Here is a 6,571-nt window from a genome sequence, read left to right as displayed (position 1 = left end):
CAGAGAGGGAGTTCCTCAGGTTTATTTGTTTTTAAAAAACAAATTTACATTTCAATTTATAGTTTATAAATGCTTCCATGACCAGCATCTCATTTGGGGTGGTTCTTGCAGTATGCATTTTGCAGAGGTGGCAGCTCAGATGAGTTTGCCGCAGCAGGACCCAGACCCAGGCCCAAGACTTCATCTCATCTTTCTGCTTTATCAGGCTATACACCAGGATGGCTGCCCCGCATGGGGGCAGGGAATCACAGAAAGTACAGATCACGGTGATGTTAAGTGACCGTCTCACGTACATGGGTCCTCATAGCTCAACGGAGAATGTGACTCAATACAAATCCGCACACTGCAATGGGGTGTCCCACTGAAGACTCATGCCTGAGAGAACACAATGCAGGCTGCTCCCTCCATCTTTCCTACGTGCTCCTCAGGTCCGTCCTGTTTAAAGGGCTTTATATTTTAAAGCATAAGGAAAGAGCAGCTTTGGGTTGAGACTGACTTATCTAACTACAAACCTAAAAATACTTCCCGCAGAGTGAGTTTAAATAAATCCTCTTGGACTGTACTGAAGGGATAGCAAGCCCTTTTGACAGCTTCTAGCACTGAAGTGTAAAAACCGAAGGCTCCACGTATAAAAGTACTACTTTTTCCACACTGCCTGCTAGATTCTCAAAAGCAATATATTAAATTTACAAATTAAACTATTTTAATAGTAACTACATTTAAATAAATAGGGCAGATTAAACCAATTTATTTTTTATTTATAAAAGACTTAACACATGTTCATTTATTTTTTTAAAGTTACAATGAAGGTAGAACAGAAATTATCACAGTCATCTTAAAGTTTGGTAAAGTGAGGATCAAGATTACATGACTCGCTTAAGATAACACAGCCAGGAAAACAGATTTGAGAATCTTCACTGGCGTCTCATGACTTTAGACCTGACTCACTGCTGACTCCTGGAACCCCTGGGTCATTCTCCAGCCAAGACAGTCAGGTGCATCGTCCATTCCATTCCCCAGCTGATGGCAGACCCTGGTATCGTGGGGCCTTGTGCCCACTGCCTACTGCCCGGCCCAGTTCTATGGACATTAGTATTCAAAAGTGATGGTTAACTTTATGTCTTGACTCCAAATTAACACATTTAAATGACCTTTTATGTTTCGGCATCACAATGGAAGAGTGGCATAACTCTCCTTTTTACTGTTTCTCAGCAAAATCATTCAAATGTGAGAATAGAGAGGATTTCCAAACGTCTTTTAGTTTTTACTGACTCATGTTACTGCTTCCTCTGAGAATTATCTGAAGCAGGCCAGAGTGTAAAGACATAATAATTAAAAGATGGATCGGGATTTAGACAAGAAATTGCCAGTTCAAGGAAAGTCATGTGAAACTAGTAAATATCAGACTTTGAAAAGGAAAATCGTAGTTTGGAAGTTTTACCGTGCCTTGCTGTGCTTGATTTGTAATGAAATTTATCGTTGTGCATTTCTATTGTTTTCAGTTCTCATGACCTAACTGAATTATGCAAATTAGCCTCTGTAATAATATCACTGTAAGCCTGTAAGGCACACTTTCTATGGAGGTGAATAAAGAAATGATCAGGTAGAAATTAGAAGTACAGGAAATGCCTTTTTTATTTAGTTATATTTCCATTGAAAATTCTATTCCATTTCTAGTTCTACGTAACTCATTACAGTGATTAAGAAACATCACATCAGCACATTTAAGTGCCGAAATTGCTTCCTATTCAGTAAATTCCCATTACTGTGGTAGGGAAAGTGGCAGGCTACAATTTAAAAATCCCATTTTCAGGAGATACATTTCAACCATTAAACAACACTCTTGGGATGTCTCATGTTTAGGAACATTTAAAGATGATCATAAAGGCTAATAAAGCAGAAGCAGCACAAAGATGTCCTTGCACTGTTAGGGGGTTTTCAGACTAAAATAGTTACTTTTAAAGAGTATGTGGTTCTCATGTTTGACATGTAAGTCATTGCCACGTGGTCCCTCTCCATACCCTCATTAAAAGATTCCATTTGGGCTGCAAGTGAGAATCTATATAAATTACAAAGGAAGAGAATGTTGTAAGTAATAAAAGAGCAAGAGAACTGATGCTTCAGTTGAAAACCGAAAATGGGAAACTCCTTTTTTAACGTCCATCAGTAGAGTCAGGAGATATTAAACCATGTACTATGTTTCCTTGCATTCTTGTTTAGTCTTAAGAGATGTACAGGTTTTAACAATCTTAGGAGGCAAATTTATCTCTAAAATAGCTTTTTTTGGAGCCCCCAAAGACTTGGAATTAGCACTGTTTGGAGGCTGTGGCAGGCCACTAGCATGGGGTGATGGTCAGACCTTGCACCGTCTGGGGCTGCAATCTCCTGTCCTGCAGGCTGCCCACCACAGCTGGCTCCCCCTTCATAAAATGTATCAAGGGCTAAGGACTCCCCCTTGGCCTTCTCTTTTTGCTTCACGGGACTTTGGAAACAGCCATTGCGTTCCAAGAAGGAAGCAATGATTCTGTCAGGAGACCACTGGACGGGACTTACTGTAAAACCTGCTGGTAAGTATAATTCAGCATTCATTGTAAGATGCTGACTGAACCACGGAAACATGCCACTTCGGTGAAGAAATCGGACTCCTCATACATTGCTGGTGGGAATGTAAAATCGCTCAGCTGCTGAGGAAAATCGTTTGGTGGTATCTAAAAAAGTTAAACACAGAATTACCGTAGAGCCCCCGCAACACCCAGAACTAAAAACGTGTTCACATAAAAACTGTTCATAGCACTGTTATCCATAATAGCCCCAAAGTGGAAGCAAGGCAAACGTCCACAACTGATGAGGAAGGGAACGGAATGTGGTCTAGCTATACAATGGGATGTCACTTGACCACAAAAAGAAAGGAAGTCCACATGCATTCTACAACGTGAACCTTGAAAACACTATGCTAAGTGAAGCAAGTCAGGCACAAAAGGCCAGAAGTCACATGATTCTATTTCTATGAACTGTCCAGAATAGGCAAACCAATGCAAACAGAAAGTAGACTGATAATGATCAGGGGCTGGGGGGACAGGAGGAATAGAGTAACAGTTCCTGGGGTGGAGTTCTTTCTGGGGTGATGAAAATGTTCTGGGACTAGACAGTGGTGGTGGCAGCACAGCTGTGAATATACTTAAAATCACTGACTGGTACACTTTAAAATGGTTAAAATGTCAAATGCTATGTTTTATAAATGTTTTTTAATAAAAAAATACTTTAGTTCCAAAAGGTCTTTTTAAAAAAATACATATATTTAATTGATTATGCTATTATAGTTGTCCCATTTTTTCCTCCTCTTTATTCCCCTCCACCCTGCACCCCCTTCCTACCTACATTTCCCCCCCACCCCCAGTTCATGTCCATGGGTCGTACATATAAGTTCTTTGGCTTCTACATTTCCCATACTATTCTTAACCTCCCCTGTCTATTTTCTACCTACTAATTATGCTTCTTATTCCCTGTATCTTTTCCCCCATTCTCCCCCTCCCCTCCCCACTGATAACCACCCATGTGATCTCCATTTCTGTGATTCTGTTCGTGTTCTAGTTATTTGCTTACATTGTTTTTGTTTTTGTTTTTTTAGGTTCAGGTGTTGATAGTTGTGAGCTTGTTGTCATTTTAGTGCTTATAGTTTTTATCTTCTTTTTCTTAGATAGGTCCCTGTAACATTTCATATAATAAGGGCTTGGTGATGATGAACTCCTCTAACTTGACCTTATCTGGGAAGCTCTTTATCTGCCTTTCGGTTCTAAATGATAGTTTTGCTGGAAGAGTAATCTTGGGTGTAGGTCCTTGCCTTTCATAACTTCGAATACTTCTTTCCAGCCCCTTCTTGCCTGCAAGGTTTCTTTTGAGAAATCAGCTAATACTCTTATGGGAACTCCTTTGTAGGTAACTGTCTCCTTTCCTGTTGACGCTTTTAAGATTCTCTCCTTATCTTTAATTTTGGGTAATGTAATTATGATGTGCCTTGGTGTGTGCTTCCTTGGGTCCAACTTGTTTGGCACTCTCTGAGCTTCCTGGACTTCCTGGAAGTCTATTTCCTTTGCCAGATGGGGAAAGTTCTTCATTATGTTTTCAAATAAGTTTTCAATTTCTTGCTCTTCCACTTCACCTTCTGGCACCCGTATCATTTGGATATTGGAATGTTTAAAGTTGTCCTGGAGGCTCCAAAGACTCTTCCTCATTTTTATGAATTCTTGTTTCTTTACTCTTTTCTGGTTGAATGTTTCTTTCTTCCTTCTGGTCCAAACCATTGATTTGAGTCCTGGTTTTCTTCCTGTCACTGTTAGTTCCCTGTACATTTTCCTTTATTTAACTTTTCATAGCCTTCACTTTTTCCTCTATTTTACGACCATACTCAACCAATTCTGTGAGCATCTTGATTACCAGTTTTTTGAACTGTGCATCTGATAGATTGGCTATCTGTTCATCACTTAGTTGTATTTTTTCTGGAGCTTTGATTTGTTCTTTCATTGGGGCCATGTTTTTTGTCTTGGCGCGCCTGTTACGTAGTAAGGGGCGGAGCCTTAGGTGTTCACCAGGGCGGGGTAACCCACGTCGCTGCGTTGTGACGCCATACATGGGGGAGGGGCCGAGAGGGAACAGTGTCCCTTGCTCTGCTCTCTGCGGGTTTTCAGTCACTTCCCCGCTACCCACAATCAAACTGGGCCCTTCTGGTGCTGATTCCCAAATGGGTGGTTTTGTGTATGTTCTAGGACCCTGTGGGTTTCTCCAGTGAACTATCCTGGAGAGTTTCTCCTGAATGCCACAACCCTCAAAGGTTTTTCCAGAGGTTTTGAGGCTTTATTTCTCCACACTGGAACCCTGGTTTCGAGGTCTGTCTCACTCCCCAGTTGTTCCTCCCAGTTAATCTGCACAAGAATGTGGGACCACCGGCTCCGCCAGCCACTGCCTCGCCCACCCCGGTCCTACAGCTGCGGCCTTGTGGTGAGTCCTCTCCGCCCCTACTGGTCTGGGTGAATGTTTCTTCTTTAACTCCTTGGTTGTCAGACTTCCATACAGTTTGATTTTCTGGCAGTCCTGGTCAATTTTTGTTTTTAAATTTGTTGTCCTTTTGTTTGGTTGTGCGAGGAGGCACAGTTTGTCTACCTACACTTCCATTTTGGCCGGAATTCAGAAAGTTTTAATCTATCCTTTACTCGTAAGAATTGGGAGTGTGAGAAAATACAGTAGGTGAAAGGTTTAAGGAACTCAGAAACTTCAGGAATACCTATTCGGAAACTGAAATAAAATCTTCCATATACACTTACTACTTTTTATGGTAATTTCCAAACATGAATATCCTCCACTACCTTCCATGACCTCATATACACAAAAGTATGACAATAACCAGCATTTTTGTGAAAGGTATTTACCATGTGCTAGGTTGTATTCTAAGTGCTCTTATGAGTTGGGTTTCATTTCCTCCTCAGAGCAACCTGAAGAGGTGGTGCTGTGAATACTGCTGCTTTACAAATGGAAAGGGAGGGAAGGGCTAAGTGAATCAGGCAGGTTAGTAGCAGAGCGCCTAGAACCTGGCAAACTTTTAAGCAAATCTGCCCTCATTTTATGGGTGAGAAACAAATATCAATAGGTTAAGGCATAAACCCAAGACCACTCAAGGTAATAATTTTCATAAAAGGCTTCAGGCAGTTTGCTGGGGGGTAAGACAGGTATGGGGGCAGGGGCTGCTGGCAGAATTACTTTTCTTGACCTACTTGGTGGTGACATAGGTGTTTAAAAATTATCCCTTAAACTGTAGATGTTTTATGCAGTTTCCACAGGCATGGCTTAACTGTAATTTATTGTGCCTAGCAGACCATACCGCATAGTTTCTACAAGAGATAAACCCAGGGGACACTGCAAGAGGTATGTGAAGTAAAGGTTAACTTGTCTTAAAAAAAAAAAAATAGATGGAGGACAATTTATCTCCCTAACCCAGAACTGAAAGTCTAGGATTCCTTATGGGAGTTTTGGGAAATGGGGGAGGGAAAAACTTGTCAAAGTGGGCACAAGTTTTTAACTCTTAGGAGGAAAAGACAGCTTCCAATTCAAATTTCCCATCCAAATGTATCAGTAACTGACATGAATATAAATGAACTGAGTGCCTGTTATGACCCACCCGATGAGGTCACACATTCTTCTACATGACGTCAGTGGTTACAGCACACTAGTCAGCCTTGGTTCAGTGCAGTGAGGTGAAAATACAAGGGCTACATAAGTCAATATATTAATGACTGGAAAAATGACTTTAAAAAATTGCAGACATTTTAATTTAGGGAGGAGTTAGGTTAAAAAGGTGGGAAGAGAGTGTGACACACTTACTAAGTGGAAAGATGACCAAAGGTTTGCGTTGGTCTCAGGTGTAACTGAAGCGAGTCAGGACCACGGGTGCAGGGATGCAAATGCACGATTATGTCCTGATGTGGGGGGCTGCCCTCCCACTGTGCGGTTTTTCCATGGTAAGACCCTAAGTGCAGGGAGTACTGGTCTGTTTCTGGTCAACAAACAGTAATTCCTTTTT

This window comes from Desmodus rotundus, chromosome 2 (assembly GCF_022682495.2).
Source record: "Desmodus rotundus isolate HL8 chromosome 2, HLdesRot8A.1, whole genome shotgun sequence".
NCBI lineage: Eukaryota > Metazoa > Chordata > Mammalia > Chiroptera > Phyllostomidae > Desmodus > Desmodus rotundus.
This window is presented reverse-complemented; position numbering follows the sequence as displayed.